This window comes from Elephas maximus, chromosome 12 (genome assembly GCF_024166365.1).
Source record: "Elephas maximus indicus isolate mEleMax1 chromosome 12, mEleMax1 primary haplotype, whole genome shotgun sequence".
NCBI classification, from domain to species: Eukaryota; Metazoa; Chordata; class Mammalia; order Proboscidea; family Elephantidae; genus Elephas; species Elephas maximus.
The window spans coordinates 41024498-41046818 of record NC_064830.1 but is presented as its reverse complement, the minus strand read 5'-3'; the positions used below and the strand labels follow the sequence as shown (position 1 = coordinate 41046818).

The window sequence follows — 22321 nt, the reverse complement described above, 5'->3', positions numbered from 1 at the left end:
ATAGCTGCCTCTTTTTGAACCCTCCATAATGTGCCCACACCAGCATGGCTCCCTGCTGTGACAAGTGCCCAGGTGTCACTCCCCATTACAGGCCAAGAGTCAATCCACCCTGGCAGCCATGCTGCCTTCCACAGAGTGTGCTCCACTTTCTGTAGCTGGAAGCCCCTGGGGTCTCAGGAGGGGGTCACCCCAATTATTATGCTGGGAGGCTCTTAAGCTATAAAGTAAACTTCACCCCTCAGTTGTCAGGTGTGGCCAGCTGATACCTGAGAGAGTCAACACAAGAAAATCTAGTTACATGAGTGGTGTGACTGCGTTCCAGCTCTGGGTTGATGGAAGGGTCCTGGCTCTCAGGAGGGACACTCATCTCTCTGGAAGGGCCTACACTTTGACTTAAAAAAGGGATAGACAGTCAGAGATGACCCGTTTTCCTCATCTTTGTTTTCAGAATCAGAAATCAACTCCTCAGCCAAGCCCCAAACCAAAAACCAAACCCGTTGTTATCGAGCTGATTCCAACTCATAGCGGCCCTGTAGGACAGAGTAGAACTGCCCCTAGCTGTTTCCAAGGAACAGCTAGTGGATTCAAACTGCTGACCTTTTGATTAGCAGCCGAGCTCTTAACCACTGCGCCACCAGGGCTCCCCTAAGCCAAGCAGTGTCTCTGAAATATGATATTTTGAAATATAAAGGGGTCAGAAGGTAGGCTCGGCCCTTGGATTTTACATTAATCTTAACCCTTTCCCCTCTAGTGAAGGATTCCCTGGGTGGTACAAATGATTAACATGCTCACCGCTAACTGAAAGGTTGGGGGTTGGACTCTTCCAGAGACCTTAGAAGAAAGGCCTGGCAATCTACTTCTAAAAAATCAGCCATTGAAAACCCTATGGAGCACACCCAGTTCTACTCTGACACACATGGGGACACCATGGGTCAGAATTAACTCGAAGGCAGTTTTTTTTTTTTTTTTTTATCTCTAGTGAGAGGTAGACCCCATCCCTAGGAAGCTCATCACCAGTGATGTGGACAAGCTGGACATGGCTTCAGAGGCCGTTAGGCCCGGGTCTCTGAGCTCATGCGTTCTAGGAAGAGGGTTGGGAGCACCCGTGCACTGAAGCCCAGCTCAGGACTTAAAGGATTACAATCCTACAAACGCAGAGGCTGCTCTGTCCTTTTTCCTTCCAGCACAATCCTGTGACATGCTGGCTTTAGCCACACTTCTTCAGGCCACCTTACCCACGGCAGAGAGAGGACAGGAAGACCAGAACAGGCTTCTCCTCCCAGTCTGTCTGGTCAGGCTGCATTTTTTTTTTTTTTTAATTAACTAATGAAGATATCCTTTCCATAAAGTAAATGCTCAGATCTTAAGTATGGCGTGATGAATTCTGACAACATATACCCCTGTGTAACCACCCCAATCAAGACATAGGCCATTTCCATTGGCCCAGAAAGTTCCTTCGTGCCAGACGGCATTTTAGCAGCTTCTTTTAGAGCCAGTTGATATTGCTGCAGCATCAACAGGATTAGAGGATTTAAAAAGCCTGTTGGGGGTCCTAGGCTTTGAAGTCCAAGATGCCCTCACCTCTGATTCACCACAAAAGGCACTCCCCCGACTCGCCTTCCTTTCTGCAGTTGATTAGCCATCCCATAGTCTGGCAAGGAAAGTGTTGAACCACTGAAGCCCAAAACGGATTTGTGGGAGCTCAGCTTCATGTGACAATTCAAACCCACTCACTCTATAAACTCGTCTTCAGCGCCCACTCTGTGCCAGGCACGGGGCTGGGAGCTACTGAGGCAGGTATGGGGCAAAGGATGCAGGAAGCTCAGTGTACCTGGGGAGGCAGAGGCTTGGCTCGCTGAATAGGATAGAAGGAGGAATGCTATCTAGGCTGGAACACAAGTTAACAACTTGTGACACTACAAAGGAATAAACCATTCTGGCTAAGGCCAACAAGGAAGGCTTCCTGGAGGCAGAGGCATTCAAGCTAGTGCTCTAAAGGATGCACAGATTTTAACAGAAGGCATGAAAGAGAAGAAAATTCCAGGCTGGGAGGACCCTGTATGTCAACAAAGACATTGAGACATAACAAGAACTATCATTTACTGAATGCCTATTACGTAATCAGGAGCCTGGGTGGTGCAATGGTTAAGCATCCAGCTGCTAACTGAAAAGTTGGTGGTTTGAAACCACCCAATAGCTCTGCAGGAGAAAGATTTGATGAGCTGCTCCCGTAAAGATTACAACCTAGAAAACCCTATGGGGCAGTTCTACTCTGTCACATGGGGTTGCGATGAGTTGAAAATTGACTCGACGGCAGCTAACAACAACGTTATGTAACAGGCATCCTGCTAGATGCTTTACATACATGATTTTACTCAACAAAAATAAAATAATAATGATGATGATGAGTACCCTACAAGATAAGTCCTCTCGGGTTCAGTGTGGCTAAGTGAGGCCTTGTACCTGGATTCAACTCCGGGTCTGGATGATTCCAGAGGCCACATTGTTCTGGTGTTTCCTGTGCTGTGAGTACATAGGACGAAATACACTACAGCTGAAACATCGGCTTGCCGCACGGAAGGTGAAGTGGGGAAGAGACTAATGGCCGTCTGAGCGGCATTCTAAAGACTGGGGACTTTCAACCATTGGTGCTTCCTCACCTGGTTCAAATTTAAATTAAAAAGGCAGGAGCAGTATTACATATCCAATAAGAGTTGTCTAAACCCTGCATTATGCACATATGTTTCTTTTTCCTTTTTAACACCATAGGAAAATCTCATTTATTTAGAATAATGGAGGTTAATTAGTAAAATTATTTTTTTCTAAAAGCAGTTGTATTTATACAAAATAGCTCCAACTAGGTTCACAAAGGTTCAAAGAATAGTTGGCTTGTAATTAGCATTTCAACCTTCTGCAAATGGATCTTCCATAGAGGGTGCTAGAACAAGGAAATTCTGTTCTCTTCATTACAGCAAACGTTCCCCAATTGTTTACACAGTTCATCAGCATTTCTGGCGGGGGTGGGGGGGAGGTCCTCAAACTATGAAAAAGTCACCCCTCTTGGCTCTGCCCCACCCAGGTCAAACTTCCCACCCCACCGCACCCCACCCAGAGCTACCAGCAAAAGGGCTTCTCTGGTGAGCCCTAAGATCTACCTGGCTTTGGTCTGCTGGGCCCCAGTCAGTGCTAAGCCCCCTGAGAGGTTATACAGAAGCTGTTTCTGTGACCTGGAGCTTGTTGGGTTGCATCAGCTGCTTAATTCCTGGGAGAGGCTCCCTTGTTCTCTGACACCAAATGCCGTGAATCCTGCTGGGTCAGAAGCTTCCTGCCTCCACCCCAAAGAGGGAAGAGAGCCAGGCAGAGAGGGGGATGTCTCAGGCCCTGTAAGCAAGCCTTTATTTCTCCACTGCCTTGAAGGGAGTTCGTAGAAAGACAGACAGCCCTGGATTCAACAGTCCCCATTAAATCCACACCCCCAGGAATGGTCAATGGGCAGCCACACCAAAAGGTACAGCCTGCTTTTACACACACAGACATGCATGTGTGCGTAGGCACACACATGCGCACACACCACACTCTCTCTCTCACACACACACACAGCTTCTCTGCTGCATGTGAACACCCAGAGCCTGCTGTATGTGTACACCACCCTTTCTTCCCCAAATATCCCTAAACTGCTTTCTGTGCAGGGCAGGGCTGCCAGCTGCCTCTCAAACAGAGAAGCCACTGCTTGGCAGAAAACCTCTTGCACACCCTGAAGACCAGGCCATGCAGCATCTCACACTCCTCACCTTGGGGTCTCTGGGTTGCAGAGACATGGAAGGGACTCTTCCCTGCACCCCCCAGAGTCCTGGACCCCCGAGATCACCCCCAGGACTTCTCGCTGCCAGCTGAGCTCCTCCTCCTGCCCGTGTGCACACACAGCTGTGGGCTGTCGTTTTTTTCTCAACAAAAGTTCATCTCTCGCCAGTTGGTAGTCTGGAGGCAGGCCAACACTTCCCTTCCCCCCAGTCCTCCTCTTCTGCAGCGGCCTGCAGCCCACCGCCTCCCGGCCCCGACCCTGCCCACAGTGCAGGGGGTGGAGGTGGTGACGCTGGGACACACGTCCTCCTGCCTGACACCCACACGCTGACCTACAACCACAGGCCCCTGGTGTCAATGAGCCTCCTCCGCTCAGGACTCAGCCCCAAATTAAGTCAAAACAATCTTCTAATCTTGTCACTCCCATGGTTCAGCCTTGAAAGAAGTAATCTGGCCTCAGAAGAAAGCAGAATTTAGACCTGAACATATGAGTGAGAGACCAAGGCTGACGCCGTTGGCCAGCGTTTCTGGAGGCCCACTGCAGGGGCCCAGGCTGGACCCTCGGAGGGAGGCAGTGTGCGCCCCAGGGCATGCCAGCCCACAAACACCCTTCCCCGGCTCCCGCCCCGCCTGCGTTCTGCTGCAAGCCAAGCACACTGCAGACAACAGTGGTTTTTCTCCTTGCCAGTGAGCCGTTGCTGTCTATGTACTCCAGGAGGAGGCCATTACAGTGAGTTAATAGAGTTTTAAATTTGTTTTTAAATTTTATAATGCAATTCATCAAATCCAGTATCTGAGCACAGCATTCATGTTCAGACCAGGCAGTGTATGTCGAACTCATCCTGGCCTCCCCCAACCCCTATCCAATAAGGAAATGTTAACTCTTAAGGATAACTGCCAGGCATGGCCCCAAGTGGAGCCAGAAGAAAGGGGCAGGGCGGGTTCTGGTCTACATTGGATGTCTGAAGACAAGGCTGGTCACTTATCTGGGATGCTCTGTGCACCCTCCAGAGAAGACGGTTGTCGAGGCTGCCATGAGGCTTGGTCACTTTGCTAAGGTCTCTGAGGTGGCTGCTGGCCACCTAGGAGTCACCACCACCACCAGGGTTCTTTCAGGAACACGCCTATTTCAGACCCAGGTGTGAATGAGAAAATACCCAGGGCAGAGATGTGGAAAGTGAATGATGCAGTCTGTTGATCAGGAACAGATGTGAGCACATTTCTGCTATTTTTCACCCAGGAGGATTTCCTTTGAGGACGTGTTCGGCTGAACTTGGGATCATTATTGTAACTTGGGATCAGTTGCTGCTGAATTAGAAATAAGTGAGATTTATGGAACCGCGGTTTTGTGAAGAACGTCTCAGATATCAGGACTTGCAGCAGATCTGCTGTATCACTAACTGCAGTCAATCTTGCCTTTTACTAAGCTTTAATAAGTGACTTCGGTTTCTAGAGAAAGTTCCCGAATAGATATTGCCGGCAATGAAATCCTGTTGGCCCCAGAGCAGACTGCAATAAAACAGCTACCTCCTGGCGATCCTGACAGCTCACTGAGGCTACAAGGTCCCCAGGAGGGAGGGCAGGGTCCCCCAGCCCAGCCTGATCTGGGTGGGCGGAGTGGGGGGAGGGCATAGCTAATCATCAGACCGCAATCACCAGCTCTTCCCCTTGGTTTGAGGGCCATTGACCCTCAGCACCGAGACAGACCTGATTTTGGCCTTGATCTGTGTTACAGATTGAATTGGGCCCCCCAAAATATGTGTTTGAATCCTAACCCCTATACCTCTGGATGTAATCCCATTTGAGAATAGGGTTTTCCTTGTTGTGTTAATAAGGCCATACAGGTATAGGGTGTGTCTTAAACCTAAGGGGCCTTTTAGATATTAAAAAAGCTTCTATTGAGCCCCAGAAACAATCCCCACTTCTCCTCCACCTTGTGAGCATCCAGGTGCCAACCTGAGCTTTGCAGTTCTTAGAACAAACAGGCCGCGGATACAGAATTAGCCCTTCTTTGAAGCCACACACTTGACTAAGCACTAGACACAGAAAGAAGCAAGCACGAAAGGGGGAAAGAGAGATGCCACGTGGACATCTCCAAGGGACTGAAAAACGCTGGGGCCAGAGAAGCTGAGACAAGGACCTTCGTCCAGAGCCGACAGAGAAAGCCTTCCCCTAGAGCTCAGTACCCGGAATTTGGACATCTAGCTTCCTGAACCGTGAGAAAATAAATTTCTGCTCTTTAAGACCACCCATTTGTGGCATTTCTGTTATAGCAGCACTAGGAAACTAAGACAGGCTACTTCTGAAACACCCATGAGAGCCCAGTGTGCCTGCCTCTAGAGAGCAGAGACTGCAGGGCCGCACTTCCTGGCCAGGGGCTGCATTTGGGCCCCTGCTGTCTTGGCACAGGTCAGGGAGTGGCCACCAGGTGGCAATGACTTCCAGTCACTACTGATTCATGGCCTTGTCTATGCTGGTGACAAGGAGGAGGGAGGCTTCCCAGCCAGGCTTCTGCTGAGCCCCGGAAACAATCCCCGCTCTTCCTCTACCTTGTGAGCATCCAGGTGCCAACCCGAGCTTTGCACTTCTTACAGGAAACAGGTCGCAGGTAGACAATTAGCTCTTCTTTGAAGCCACACACTCGACTAAACACCCTAAACTACTGCTCCCGCTCTGGGATGACTTTTGCCCAAGGTGGCTGTCTTGTGCCCTGACAGATGGAGCTTGGTGCTCTCATTCTGCATGGCTTCAGATTTCCTGCTTCTAGGTTTAGGCAAACAGAAAAGTTGAGGTGGGGTGGGCAAGACCATGTGTGGCCTCAGCAATCCTGAGCAGATTCAGAAACAGATGCTGAGAAGTGGGTACAGGTGGGCTCCAGGAGCTGGGCTTGGCAGCTGGGCCAGAGCAGGGGCTGGGCTAAGATAGAGAGAAGAGCATCCTGAGGTGATGGAAGTCTTTTTGCATTCAAGGGCTTGCTGGCTTCCAACTTGCCACTTACTGCATTGAAAAATATTCCACACGATTGAAGAACTATTTTCTAAAACAAAATGCTAGTATTCATCAGGAGGCGCGGGTTGTGCAGTGCGAACAATTCACTTTGGTTAAGTACCATATGGCCGCTGGTAGGAAAACGCTAACATGTTTCAACAGTACAGCTGGGGTAGGGTTCCTTTATTCACCGTGCAGATGGCTCTAATTGACATCTCTCCTAAAACAGGTCTCCAGCATTTCTGCAGGATCATTAGAGTAATTAGTTATTAAATACCATCACCACTTTTAGAGAGGGGGTCTGATCCTCGGCAACATTCCACTGCAATGGGACTGACAGGTCCCAGCAGAGGACAAGCCGTGAGGGGCCAATGGAAGGGTATGCTGTCACCGCCTCTTCAATGGTCAGGTCAGAAATGGACAAAGACTTTACTAGCTCCAGAACAGCCCCCTGGAGAAAACTTGGACAATGAAAGAGCTCTGGACCAGGGTTCCACATCTGGTCCTGCCTCTCCGTTAGCTGTGTAACTTCATGCGGGGCTCTCAATTGCTCAGTCTCAGTTTGTTCGTCCATTAAATAGGGGTTATGTGTTTGGTTACATAGATATATAAGTATGCATAAATTTGTACCAAACCAAAATCACACCTGTTGCTGTCAAGTTGATTCTGACTCATAGCAAACCTATAGGACAGAGTAGAACTGCCCCATAGGGTTTCCAAGGAGGGGCTGATGGATTTGAACTGCCAACCTTTTGATTAGCAGCTGAGCTCTTAACCACTGCGCCACCAGGTCTCCATAAATATGTATAGGAAGGCATGTATGAATAACTGTAGGCATATGTGTGTAAAATGTTTATGTGCGCTGCATATATTTTCAAGTATAAAATAAAGCACATGGGGGCACAGTTATGGATACTTCCTAAACACAACCAAGTATCTTACAGGATTGGTCTACTGGGTTTGAGGGCTTAGGGCCATAGTCCTGTTGGGCAGCTCAGTCAAGTGGAATAATACAGTCCATAAAGACAATGCTCTACATCCTAGTTTAGTGAGTCTGGGGTCTTAAAAGCTAATGAGTGGCCATTAGTATCTACTCATCCAGAGCTAAAGAGAAAGAAGGAAACCAAAGACTCAAAGAAGAAACTAGTTTACAGAACCAATAGTCTATATGAATGATGACATCACCTACCTTGAGGCCAGAAGAACTAAATGGTGCCCAGCTACCACTACCGGCTATTCTGACCAGGGACTCAATAGATGGTCCCAGATAGAATGGGAGAAAAATGTGGAAGAAAACTCAAATTCCTAAAAAAAAAAAAAAGGCCAGACTTATTGGACTGGTAGAGACTAGATGAACCCCCGAGACTACTGCCCTGAGATACTCTTTAAGCTTGGAGCTCAAACCACTCAAAGAAGTCATCTTTCAGCCAATGATAGATTGGCCTATACAATAAATAATATCACCTGTGAGTACTGTGCTCCTCAAAATAATCATCTAGATGAAACAAAATGGTTAACATTTACCTTAGACCAAAGATGAGAAGGCTGGGGGGACAGGGAAGCTACATCAATGGAATTGGAATAACCAAAATGGAAATAACAAGAAAGCTGATACATTGTGAAGAATGTAACCAATTCACTGAACACTATGCATAGAAATTGTCAAATGAGAACCTAACTTCCTGTGTAAACTTTTACTAAAGACATAATAAAATATATGTTTTAAAAAAAAATAGGGGTTATAACAACTGTTTTATCTGCTCTGCAGGTCCAAGGTTAGAGCAAATGGAAAGAGCCAGGAAGACTAAAGTGCTATGATTGAATTGGCTTGATGGCTATGTTTGAGGGCCAGTTTGACCCATGCTCATCCACTTGGGTGAGTGACAAGCTGTGGTGTCCTAGGATTTGGCCACACCAGAGACATGGTGGTTCCTGCTATAGCGTTCTGCTCCCCTGGACAAGTGAACCTTTGTCATACTGTGACCGGAGCCCAGACTGAAAATGCTGACCAGCCGGGTTGGAGGCTGTCCTGACTAACAGGCCAGGTCAGTTCACAGGGGTGGAAGGCTCAGCCCAGTCTCCATGAGCCTCCAAGAGCCAGGCACACAGGTGGAGACTGGTCCCAGCTAGACACAGAGTTTCTAAACTCACATCCTGTTCCCCAAACCGGCCCATGAAAGTGATCCGGACATGCCAGAAAACTGCTCCAACACTTGCCCTCACTCTCAGCTATGCTCATCATTCACAATCAGCCAGTCTACCTGAGACTACACTTGGGGGGAGGTGTGTGTGGGGATTGGGGAGGGCAGGAGGAGAGCAAGAAGGACCATGACTGCTGTTCTCATGAAGGTGAAGTGCAATACACAAAGGGCTCAGCAAACCCTAATGGTGGTGTGCACGGTGGTGGTTTGAACCCAACATCCATGTAAACTTTTACAAAGGATGTAAAAGACTCCCATCTGGCTTGGGAGTCACCTTTCATTAACCCTAAGAGACAGGTTCCTGGTGACAAGTGGCAGCTAAGAGTGGGCAGGTGCCCATGGGGATCACATATGCAGCGTAAGCTCTAAGGGGCCGCCCTACACCAGCCCACCTGCAGACAGGGCTGCCCACCTATCTTGGCCTCACATACCCACATCCATGTACCACCGCCAGGTGGCTGCAGAGATAGCATTGCAAATCTCACTGTGCTTGCAGGAAAGGAAGGAGGGCTGGGATGCGTGCACTCCCAGGATTTCTTTAAAAAAGTAACTACGTGTATCCAAAGGGCAATATGGATCTAAGAAATAGCCTTCACTTTGAGCTCATTCCCCACTGATCGATGGTTAATAGTGTGACATTATTAGTTTAATTTCACAGTCTAATCAGTTTCCTGCTTTATTGATCAAAGGACTTGGAGCAATTGCAATTTTGTGAGGTTGAACTGTAAAACTCGCAGCTAAGGGAATAAAACCAGGTGGCCCTCTGAGCCCTGGGGCTGTGCAACGGACAGCTCACCAAACATGGCCCACGTGACCACAGGCAAACTATCCACTCATATCTTCCCCCCCCGGTGAACCCATAGAGGGTGCAGCATGTCCACACCCCACGGAGTCTACCACCCAGCGTTGGAAATGGAGACCAGCCTTAGAAAGAACCCATTCACCCAACAACCAAAATCCAAAACCAAACTCGTTGCCATCGAGTTAATTCTGCCTCCTGGTGACCCTATGTGTTACAAAGCAGAATTACTCCATAGGATTTTCTTGGCTTTAATTGTTATGGAAGCCGATCGCCAAAACTTTCTCCTGTGGCACTGCTGGGTGGGTTCAAGCCACCAACCTTTAGGTTAAGAGTCGAGCACAAACTGTCTGCTTACCCAGGGACCTCCCACTGGATGACACCCAAGCCTAAATCCACCTTGAATGCTACTCTGAGACCCAGTCTGGCTGGGGCCTCATTATTAAACCTGGTCCGTCAGCAGGGCTCCATCTGTGCGATAGGATTTTTTTTTTGTCACTTTTTCAAATCAGAATAGAAACAATTTTAGTCTGTAATTATCATTTCTTTTCTCAACAGACAAATGTTTCCTTTTAAATTGTAGGGCGGAAAAAGCAAAGAACAACATTTTAAACCAAAAAGAAAGACTAAAATTAATTTCCTCTTTACAGAAAAATAAAATACAACAGCTCTGAGAAGCCAGGCTTTTCTTTTCTCAGAAGAGCCACAAATGCAACAGTGTATTCATCGCCCCATGAATGCCTTTTTTTAAGAAATAAGTCCTTCAGGGATGGTAGCGTTGGGGATTGCAGACCATTCTCTGGAATCAGGGATAGGCAGCAGTTGGGGGGTGCTGCACCCCAATCTCCTGGTGGAGCGTGAGCTATTCCTGATGTCTGAGCTCAACTGGGATGAAGGACCCGACACCCTCAGTACAGGAAGATGGCTCAGCATGTAGGTTCCAGGAGTCAGGGGCAAGGCTTAGGGTCCATCATTAATTCCTATGGAACCTTGGGCTCTCAGTTCACCACCTGAGCCCTCAGTTTCCTCATCTTACAAATGGGAGCATTACTGTAGTCCCTGGGTGGTGCAAATGGTTAACGTGCTCGGCTGACAACCAAAAGGTTGGAGGTTCATGTCCATCCAGAGGTGCCTTGGAAGAAAGGTTTGACAATCTACTTCAAAAAGCCAGCCATTAAAAACCCAACGGAGCACAGTTCTACTCTGCCACACACGAGTTGGAGTCTGTTGTGGCTGTTGTGTGCTGTCAGGTCAATTCTAACTGATAGTCACCCTATAGACTGAGTAGAACTGCCCCATAGCGTTTCCTAGGCTGAAAATAGTTATGGGAGCAGATTGCCAGGTCTTTTCTCCTACAGAGCAGCTAGTGGGTTCAAACCTACATACAATCTTTTGGTTAGCAGTCGAGCACTTAACCATTGAGCTACCAGAGAGTCTACCTGACAGCAACTGGTTTACTGGTACTTATCTAATAATGTTGTAGTGAGAATTTTGAGGCTAAGGGCTTTGTAACTCTAAAGTACTGAAGAAATCCTACTGTTTTCACCACACAGTCAAGGCTATCCAGAATCACCACTAAGGACTTCCGTTCCACGCTCAGAGGCCCAACAGTTCCCGAAGCCCTGCTCTGATGCTGTCTACCCTGGCAAGCGTCTCCACCCACCCTCTTGGCTTGCTTGCTTTCCTGCCTTGGTGTAGAACGACAGACATGCACACATACACTGAGCGCACAGAAGTGCCAGGTGCAGTACCCTGGAATTCCAGTGCCCAGCCAGACATACAAAGTTCCTGCCCTCAGGGTGTGGGGGGCTGAGTGTTGTGCCCACAGCGGGTGAGCTGGGGAAGAAAGGGCGAGCACATGCCAAGCTGAGAGGTGAGGTAAGGCAGGTTGCACGGAAGGACCCAAAATAGTTGAGTATGGCTGGGGCAGAGCCTGCTCTGGCGATGAAGCTGGAAAGGTAGGAAGGGCATGTTATCTACATGTGAAGAGTGTGGCAGGTCACATGATCCATGTTGACAAAGCTTGGTTTCAGAACATACGAAGAAATGGCCAAGCTGCCAACCCTCCTGGCAAAGGCTCCCGTCCAGTCTCCTCAACAGGGAAGGGGGTCACGGCGAATCTATGTTGTTTTTCAGCATAAAACTCTGCAGGGGCTCCCCATCACCAGTGCTGGGCTCCCCATCACCAGTGCTGGGCTGGTGAATGTTTAACAGCCTGGTCCAGGAAGTGGGAGACGAAAGCAAGCAAACAAGAAACTACCAGACCTTGATTTGCAGGGACTGCTAGTCTCTGCAGCATAAATTCTCTCACTGTGGCTGTTTCAAGCTTCCAGCATGACAGCACCCAGTATAGAGCTGGGAAGAGAGGCTGACAAGCACCTCTTGGGAGCGGGTGTGAGGCAGCCCCGGCACACCCACTCCCAGGACTTGCGAAGGGGACATGGAGGGTTTGGGACATGTGGTTTCTGCCTCCGCTGCTCTGTGACCAGAAAGGACCCTATTGTTACCGAGAGCAAGGAGCAAAGCAGACCACAGCTCCATACCCCTCTGTCTCTCCCTGCTCGAACCCCCAGCGGCTTTTCACTTGGGTGTTCAAGGCTTTTCAAACCTGGCGCCACCTCACGCTCTGTCTACTCCCTTCTGTTGCTGTCCCTACAGAGCCCTCTGCACCAGCCTCATGGGTCTCCTTCCTAGTACTGGGGCTTTCCCCTTCCAGGCTGTTGCTTGGCTGACCCCCTGCCTGCAGTACTGCCCCTTCTGCATTCCCCTATCAAATCCTGCCTCTCCTTCAGGCCCAGTTCGGCACCACCTCTTCCAGAAACTTCCTCTGAATGCCCACAGCTCCCTGTGTCTGCTGCAATGAATTCCATGGGTACATACCCCTGTGTGACTGCACACTTGGCGGCTCTGCACACCTTCCTGGTAGAACAAAGGCTTCTGAGCCTTCTGCTCAATGAATTAACACTCTTCCTGTTAGACTCCCAATTCAACATTCTTCCTGACCTGACATTACCATCTTACCTGTGCAAAGTCCTTCTGGGGAAGCAGAGGAGGGCAAGCATTAGCATCCAACATCAATGCTTAAAAGGACAAAATGACTGTGGGTTTGAGGATCTCAGAGATGTCACTCGTCATGGCCAGAGAGGGCACAGGTGGCAGCAGGCAAGGCCAGAAAGGTGTCTGGGTTACACTGGGTGGGAGCTTCATGGCTGCCCCAGGCTGTACTAAGCCTCTCATGGCAGAACAGACAGGGCCTGTGGCAGAGACACAAGATCTCTCTAATGAGTCCAAACAGGTGGAAAAAGGCAACTGAGTGTCCTGCACACCTGATAGCTTTCTAAAAATAGCTGGTGGGCTCTGGCTCTCCAGGCTCCCTCTGGGTAGAGGCTCATGGCTATTGGATCATACATTTCAGAGGAGCAAAGCAAACCCCAGCAAGCTCTGTATCTAACCGTCCATGGGCAGGGCTGACGCTGAGCCTCAACAAGACATACCCCCATTACCTCCTGCTGAGCCCTGCCCCAGCCTGGCCTGAAGGGACTGTTCCTTGTCTGCTGGTCACGTGGGAAAGGGGGGAGACAGGGCATTAGCAGTTGCCAGTGGGCTCCTGGGCACCATTTCTTCTTGGCCAAGGGAGCCAGGGACATAGATAACCTCCTCGAACCAAGGCACTGACAGCATCGCCCAGAAATGTCATGATCTGAAGCCACATGGTAGAGGAACAAGAAAAGAAAGGAATTCTCCAGGCTAAGCACCAGAAGTCTCCTCGGCCTCCTGGGCCCACAGGCTCAGGGACAAGCAGTGGGCAGTGAAACAAAGGAAGAGTTCTTCTCTGATTCCCCTGCTCCCGGCTCCGGCTTTCTCCTCCCTCCTACATGTCTAGACGGGAAGACTGAGTTCCCAGCACCCTGAAGTCATGAGCCTGGCCTCCCTCACCAGCCTGAGCACTATGGCCACACCTGGGGTGCTCAGCTGGCTCAGGGAAACCTTTTAAAACAAGTCACACTCATTACCAGTAACGGTACGCATTCTTACGGGTGAGAATGTCAGTAAATTCTGGAGATCACTGTGTCGTCCAGCCGGGAACCAAACTCTGAGGGAGTCTGAATTAAAAAAAAAAAAAAATGAAAGGAAGCAAAATTACTTTCAGATAAAATCCCAGCAGATCTAAATTTCCTTCCTCCCCACTTGGAAAAGGCTTTCCTATCTGTGGGTGCGGAGTGGTAAGGAGACAGGAAAGCTTTTGTTTTCCTTTGATGTTTTTCACACCAACTGCGCTACTCTTACTGTGAAGTCCTTCAGCAACTTTGGTTCTTATACTCGCTTTTCTTACTGGGGGCTTGGAAGGCATGCACGACATGGCTCGTTCTGAGCAATCTGGCAAGGCCAGCCAAGAGAGGGGACAGACAGAGCCCGAGAGCTGTCCCTCCGCCAGCCCCCCGCCCGCTCTCTGAGGAGAAGGCCACAGACACACAGCCGGCCAGCACGTTTCTCCTCACTTGTGCTGGGCCGAGATCATGTTGCTGAAACGTGATGCCCAGTGCACTGGCCTGCCAGCAGCACGGCCACCCTGGCACGAGAGCACACACTCGAGTCACCCACCGGCTAGCCGCGAACATCTATCACCACGACTCGGCAACCACGGCCCGGCTTCTTCCTGCGGCACCTCCTTGGAGTCCAGGCTGGCGCAGCATCCCTGCCATCCTCAGCCCCGCCAAGCCCGGTCCTCTGGCCTGAGCCACTGCAGTCTGTCTTGGCCAGTGGGCTGGCTCTGGGTTTGGTGTAGTGGAAAGACATGCAGATGAGGAGCCGGGCTCAGCCACGCCCTAGCACACCACTGAGTATGTCTCCTCACCTCCCTGGTGAGAAATGGGAATACTGGCACCTCCTCTACCTACCTCACCAAGTTGTCACAGTGAGAAAAACAAATCCTAGACAGGGAAGAACTTTGGAAGAGTTCAACAGGCTAATAAAAAAATTTCTTGTCGTTACAAAGCAAGGTTGAAGGTATCTAGGCAAGCTTTCCAAAGAGTCAGCAGGCACACGCCTTCCTTCATGAATCTTCTCTTTAGAAGTACTTACTTCAAGGTCCCTGTTTCCTCTTTGGTAAAAGGAATTGTAGACTTGTGCCAAATCCAAGTGGTACGAACAGCAAATAATCACTTGGAAGAGAAGCTTGTTGAAATGAGTCTTTGCTTCGGACAAGGTCGCCTGGCAGGCTTTGGCCTATAAATCACTGCTCTCTGCTCAGCTCATTGGCTCTGGCAAAGATGAACTTAGCTCGATGCTGACATGTCCTAGCGCCTGCTACTGTACCTGCACACAGGAGGGACTGAGTCAGTGTTCGTTGAATGGAATATCTGCAGGGGTAGCTGGAAGTGTGAAGAGGGGAAAACACTGCCAGCTCAAAGTGGAGATTCACTGTATAAAGCCAAGGCAAGAGCCGATCCAAATCAGGCCTGGCTTCAGCCTGGAGCAGGAGCTGCAGTTCATTCCCGCAGACCTTAGCTGGAAGGGGCTTCGGGGTGGGGGAGCGACGGAGGGAGGTGAGAATTAACATACTTACTGTACTATGTTGCAGGGTGATAAGACTTAAATTTTAGGATTTTCTTAATGAGACTCCCCCATTCACTGGGTTTTCTTATCAGCGCTGGCAAAAACCACAATTTAGCATTCCTGTCCTTTGCCTTAGAAGGGAGGAAGAGTCCCAAGAGGGATTGGAAAACTCACTCTAGAAAATATCTGAGCCCCCCTCTTTGCTCTCACCTGGAATGTGGGCTCTCTGCCCTCCCCCTGCCCCTGCCCCCCACGCCCTGTGCTATCCCTGACCGGGAGCTGGGGAGCGAGCTTTCTCATCTCAGAGTTTCCTTGAACAAAACACAAACCCAGGCTTGTGAAGGAAGAAGTGGAGTTAGAAGGCCTGGCAGTTTAGAATGCCTTTGCTCCCTTACCCATGTTCTGGAATCCATCTCCCCTCCGTTAGTGGCCCTGACAGGCAGGCGCACAGGTTCTAACGCAGCTCTGCAGAGTCAGGCCTGCTAATGAGGTCAGCTGCTCAGGGACTGCACTCAGGGCAACTACAATGTCAGGGGCACACAACAAGTCCTCACATCTGCACAGCACTTGTGGCCCCAGCAGAGGATGTTTACTCCCTGCCATGGTGCAAACAGTTAAGCGCTCGACTACTAGCTGAAAGGTTGGAGGTTTGAACCTACCCAGAGGCACCCTGGAGGACAGGCCTGGTTATCTGCTTCTGAAAGGTCATAGCCTTGGAAATCCTATGGAGCCATTCTACTCTGCACATGTGGGGTCTCGATGAGTTGGAATCAACTCAAAGGCAACAAACAATAACCAATAGCTGTGTGGGGTGGGGAAAGTGCTGCATGCCTACTTTATAGATGCACAGCCTGGCCCTCATAGGTGGTATGTGACTGCACACAGAAGGGAGTGTTGGCAGTATAGTCAGGATGAAAATCTGGGGCTCCAGGCTCAGGGATTGAGTTGGAAGAGATGAGACACCCTCCCGCCCCTCCCTGGGGCTGGGCCTCAGGTTTCTCATCCTGCAATCCTGGACCTTGGGTCCGTTTGAGCTACCAGCTTACTTTGTGGGGGGAGAATCCGAAAGGCCTGTTTCATCTTCCCACTCACTTGAAAGACTACCTGGCCTTGCAAAAGGCATTTTTCTGACCAGATTTCAAAAAGGTAGAAGGTCTCCAATCTGTTCGTAAATAAGGGATAGCCAACAACCAGAATGCTCCTTAGAAGTGAGGATGGCGTTGGCTAGCTTACTTTGGACATCGGGAAAGATCAGTCCCTAGAAAAGGACATCATGTTTGGTAAAGTAGAGGGTTGGTTAATACAAGGGAAAGCCTCCATGAGACGGATTGACACCATAGCTGCAACAATGGACTCCAACCAACAGTCATGAGGATGGCACAGGACTGGGCAATATTTCATTCTGTTAGACATAAAGACTCCATGATTTGGAGTCAACTAACAACAACAACGGCAACAAAATCCTCCTTTAACTAAAAAAAAAAAATAATAAATAAATAAATTTTTAATTTTTTTACCGAAAATTCAAGAAACAGTTGACCAGAGCCTTAGAACAAGCAAACGGAATGGCACTGCAGTGCAGCTGTTTGTTGACAGGAAAGCCCCAGGATCCTCATTTGTAGCCCACCAACATTTCCTTTGCAAGCAATTCTAGCAAGAGGGTCCACAGCAGGTAAGTAAGGTGTTGTTGCTTCAGACAAGAACAATGACCACAACAAGCTTAATGGATACGCAGGAGGGAGATACAGAAAGACTGTGAGAAGTAGGTGTGCAACCTCAGAAAGCACAGCAACCTCTGGTCATTTAGTTTGGGGTGAAAGTCCTAAATCTCTTCATGGGACTGCTGAGCATCAACACTTCACTGCATAAGAAATGATACTCACAAGGCTGCAGACTGGTTAAGGGCTTTGGGATCCCATACACCTTCGTCATCTGGGTGTCACTGGGCCATTCGCCTACTCTTTGAGCCTCAGTTTCTTCCCAGGAAATGGGGACACAGTAGATCCGACTTTGGTTACGGGGCAGATGTGCCTGGGCAGTGCTTAGTGAATCATGCCTGGGTGACACAGAGAATGTTCCTGCATATCCAATGTGCTGTGGAAGGGGGCGTGGGTGATCAATCCCCCCAGAAGGTTTTATCCAACATGGTTAAAATAAAAAAATATTAGAGCTTTAATTGGGGTGAAAGTGACAGAGAGAAGAAGACCCAGAAAAGACGACAGAGGAAGCAAGGGTGGAAGTGAGAAACGAAGGCAAGCAGAGCCCCTAGCACTTTCAGATGCCTACTGGGTGCCAGGCACTTTATGAGGTGCTGGACATAAAAACCAAAACTAAACTAAAACCCTTGCTGTCAAGTCGATTCCAACTCTTGGTGACCCATGTGTTGCAGAGTAGAACTGCTTCACAGGGCTTTTTTTTGGCTGTAGTCTTTAAGGAAGCAGATCACTAGGCCCTTCTTCTGAGTAAGTTTAAGCAGCCAACCTTTCAGTTAGTAGCCAAGCACTAAACCATTTGTGTAAGGCAGGGACACCCCAAGATGCTGGACATACTTGATCTAATTTCATCTTCCCAACGTGGTTGTGGAGTCTCTGGGTGGTGCAAATGGTTAACGTGCTTGGTGGCTAACTGAAAGGATGAAAGTTCGAGTCCACCCAGAGATGCCTCAGAAGAAAGGCCTGGGGATCTTCTTCTGAAGACTCAGTCACTGAAAACCACATGGAGCACTGTTCCAGTCTGACACACATGGGGTCAGAGTTGTCTTGACAGCAACTGGTCTGGTAGTTATTATAAAACTCTATTTATAGATGGATGACCTCACACTCACAGGAGGGAAGACACATTCTCAAGGCTACCAGATCCGAAGTGGGATTCAGATACAGATTTATCTGACTCCAAAGCCATTTTCTTAAAACTTCTACATCACATATGGAGAAGTGAGAGAAGGGAGCTTCACGGAATGTCCACGGGGAATAAATTCACAGATGCCAGCGAGGAGACAGAAGAGCGGCCACCAGGCCGGAGTAGGCCTCAGGCGCTCCGCACTGCCCAGCTGGCCCCAATGCCAGCAGCTAGCCGGTTAATTCTGACTCATGGTGACCCCATGTGTGTCAGAGCAGAGCTGCACTCCATAGAGTTTTCAATGGCTGTGATTTTTTGGAAGTAGATTGTCTGGCCTTTCTTCTGAGGTGGTTCTGAGTACATTCAAACCACCAACCTTTTGCTTCGCAGCCAAGCACTTAACCATAGACCAAGATTTACATGGGCTTAAAGGGCCTGCTGCACCTGTGCTTCACTGCATTGGGGAGAAGACCCTTGACCCTGAAAGCCTTCTGTGAAGTCAGAGTATCAGTCCTGCCAGCTGGTTTGTGACATGGTTGAGGGGGAAGAAACTGCCAGTAAATAATGAACCTTACCTCCAAGCGTGCCCTATAGGAGCCCCTTCCCTTCCTCCTGCAGGCAGGGCCCAGCCAGGAGGGCTCGGGCTCAGAGCTGTCTCTAGGCACCCTTCTCCAGTACTAAAAGGGAGTTGCCTGGGAAGCCTCCTGCATCAGCCCCTGCTCCCCCCCCCCGGCCCCCACAACCCTGCCCTGGCCTCCATGCCCCAGATGCAGTCGGGGGGAGAGACAGGAAGGGCCCGGAACATTCCAAAGTAAAGTAATTCTTAGCATCTGGGCTGTGTACGGGGCCAGCAGCTGGCAGAGAAAAATACCCACAAAGATGAAAATACTGGAGTGAGGGACAGGAGTCTTTGTAAAATGTGGCAGTAATCAGAATTTGTATCCAGAGAAAAATGGCAATTGTTTGAAACTTTTATATGCAGCCTGAACGCTAGTCTATGTAATGTAACATTTCCAGTGGTAATATTTGGGAAGGGAAGAGAGATGAAAACGAACTGAACTTTACTTGGGGCTCTCATTACAATGAGTATGGTTCCTTTTGCTAAAATACAGGCATACCTGTAAGGAGGATTTGTGCTGTATTAAGAAGAAATGTATGAAAAAACGACCTTAAAACCTGGGGAAACTTTTATATGCTAGAATACAAAAGTTTGTTTCCCCTAAAATGTTGAGGTGTATAAATAATTCACTGAAAGAAATGACTCATGTGGTCATTTCTACCCCTTCAATGGGCTCTGGTGGCCCATGGTCTCAGGACCTAGGGCAGTGGCCTGGCCTTGGACTCCAGCAAGGGGAGGGAAGCCCAGTGGGTTCACTCCTTGGATTCCAGCACAAGCTGACAGGGCGGCCTTTGTTCTCCTCCTCCCCCACCACACAGCTCCTAAGCCTTTGCCTTTGTTTCAAGTAGTCACTGAATCATCAAAGGCCAGACTGAAAGGCCCCTTCAGGCTTCTCTCCCTCCAGCCCTCCCACTGCACAGATGAGGAAACTGAGGTTGCAGGGAGCACAGGCATTTGCTACAGATCACACAAAACAGCTGAGGCCAGGCACAACAAAATTGATATCACGCAGCCCCACCTACCCACTCATTCCATTTCCAGGGGGGTTTGGCCCTGCTGTTTGTACTTGACTACTAACCAAAAGGCTGGTAGTTCGAACCCACCGAGCAGCACTGTGGAATAAAGGTCTGGCGATTTGCTTCTGTAAAGATTACGGCCAGGAAAACCCTACGGGACAGTTCTACTCTGTAACACATGGGGTCACTATGGGTTGAAATTGACTCAGTGGGAATGGGTGTGGTATGGGCTTCACTTTACTCCACTCAGTGCTTTACCCTCCCAATAAGACTGGACGCCCCTGCTCTCCTTCTCCCATCTGTCCTGTGCCTCTAGCCTGCTCTCCCTGCCACAAGGCAAGGCTGTGTTGGGGCCTGTGTTCCTCTGGTGGGCCATACTCACAGGGGGTTGTGCTGACACCCCCTATACTGATATCTGCCAGGTGGGGTGACAGCCCGGTACTGGGCCTACGCCAGGTCCTGCTGGAGGGCTGGCCAGGGTGGGCAGCAGCTCTCCAGAGGCCAGTACCCACCGGTCAGCAGGGAGTTATCAGATACCACAGACAGGGGGTGTTCTGGGGCTGAGCTGGCAGGCGAGGTGCACAGGACGAAGGCAGGGGCCCTGGGGACCTGGATAGCTGAGAAGGTGGAGCTGGAGCTGGCTGGAAAAGGCGTCCTGGATGGAGGGCTGGGGGCAGACGGGCAGAGGCCTGACAGCAGGGGAGAAGCACGGCGCACAGTCTGCGTGTTTGGGAGGCGCATCCCTGCTTGGTGACCGCAGCTCCTGCTGGGGCCTCAGGAGAGTCCTGGGCCTGGAAGGTGCATTCCAGGGCATGGTCTCTGCAGAACTCCCAGAGATGAGCTTATGCTTCACACGCTGCCCGGCAGCAGTGACCCTGGCAGGCTCCCAGGCATGGGCTCTGTCCCCTGGCTTCAGAAGCACCCAGGGGGAGTCACTAATGAAAAGCAAGCGTGGCTCCCAGAGCTCAAACGAGATCAAACACCTGATGCCTGGTCGGGAAGCTTCAGCTCCACACACCACCCAGAGCCACTCTCTTTGAGATGATCACCTGGTTCATGACAAGGCGACAGGAGATGGGAGAGAAGCCCCTGTGGGGTGGGTCAGAGAAGGTCCAGGCCCCAGGACTGTGCACAGCAGGTGGCCAGCCCGGGGCCCAGGACCACAGACAGGTACTGGGTGGGCAGCTGTGGCCTGGGTCCCATGGGGAATGAGAGCTGAGCAGAGACAGTGCCTAGCTGGGGGCTATGCAGTGTGCCAGCCCCCAGTACAAGCCAGAGTGTGCCAAGGTGGAGAATATAGCACCCCAGGAGGGACTGTGCTGGGGTTTTGGCCAGGGAGCCCACAATGGGATGAGGGAGCCACACGTGGCTTCCTGGAGGAGGTGCCATTTGCCTGGGTCCTTGGCAGGAATTCCAGGGTTGGCATTCCAGGCCAAGGGAAGAGCAGAACCACAGACACCGAGTCAGGAAAGTGGGGCTCACACAGACAGAGGGAGGCGAAGGCCTGAGAGACCATAGGAGCATCTGCTGAGGGAGGGCAGGGCCTCCAGGTCCCAGGAGCCCTGCATTTACCCTCCCTGAGGACTGCCTCACCCTCTCACAAGTCTGCCGGCGGCCCAGTGCTTGTCTCTGTACTTCTAAATAGGAAAAATAAAATGGACGACAGCAAAAACAAACCATGAGAATTTTACACAATTCTTAAAGGGTGAGCATGATGTGAAGAAAAAAGTCACTAGCCACTTCTTGTGTCCTCTGTTCTAGATGCCAGCAGAGGGCTTGAGGGAGTGGAGCTTCTGGCCTAGGGTAGGACCTACACTAGGATTGAATGCCCAAGGCTCCTGAAAGCTGTAACTATGCCGGGGAAGTAAGCCCCTGGCCCACCAACCTTCTCTGCTTCCTAATAATGATGATAATAATAACAGTATAATAATAGTAGTGTTTACTGTGATTATAGTTCACCATACCCTTTCTAATAATAATGATAATAATATAATAGTAAAAAAACCCAGTGCCATTGAGTTGAGTTATATTTATTACAGTAATAGTTCTACCACACCCTTTATTGAGCATTTTCCTATGAATCACACATTAACTTATTTGTTCCTCACAATAACCACTGGAGACAGGTATTCCTATCATCCCCACTGTAAAGATGAGAAAACTGAGACACAGAGATGAAAAATGACTTGTCCACTTAATATTGGAAGGAGTCAAGATTTGAACCTAAACAGTGTGAGGGAAACAAAGCCTCCAAAGCTCAAAGAATGGAAAGCCAAGGCAGATATGAGGGAACAAGACATCGCACCAATGTGCTTTTCTGATCCTGGAAACTGGGCCCAGACAGGCTTCCGCCTCTGGAGTTGGTGAGCAAACTCAGCCCTGGCAATGGGGACCCTCGAGTAGCCATCCAGCCAGCTGGTGTGGACTCTTGTCACATGGACACACTCACAGATGTGAACTCACACGAGGAGAAAAGCAGAAAGCAGAAGACAGTGCTGTATCT

General features: G+C 49.8%; 1 protein-coding gene across 10 annotated transcripts in view; it reads right to left on the bottom strand.

Annotated features, from left to right (window-relative positions):
* Positions 1-22321, bottom strand: part of KLHL29 (kelch like family member 29) — a 392553-nt gene that overhangs the window by 213151 nt on the left and 157081 nt on the right. The window contains exons 1-2 of one of the 10 annotated variants that reach the window (XM_049904628.1): positions 14392-15522; positions 13825-13892 (exon numbers count right to left, since the gene is read on the bottom strand). The exons of the other annotated variants lie outside the window; for them this stretch is intronic. The gene's annotated coding sequence lies outside the window, so the exon portion shown is untranslated. Of the gene's footprint in view, positions 1-13824; positions 13893-14391; positions 15523-22321 lie in introns of those variants that run through there. 10 annotated transcript variants of the gene reach the window in all.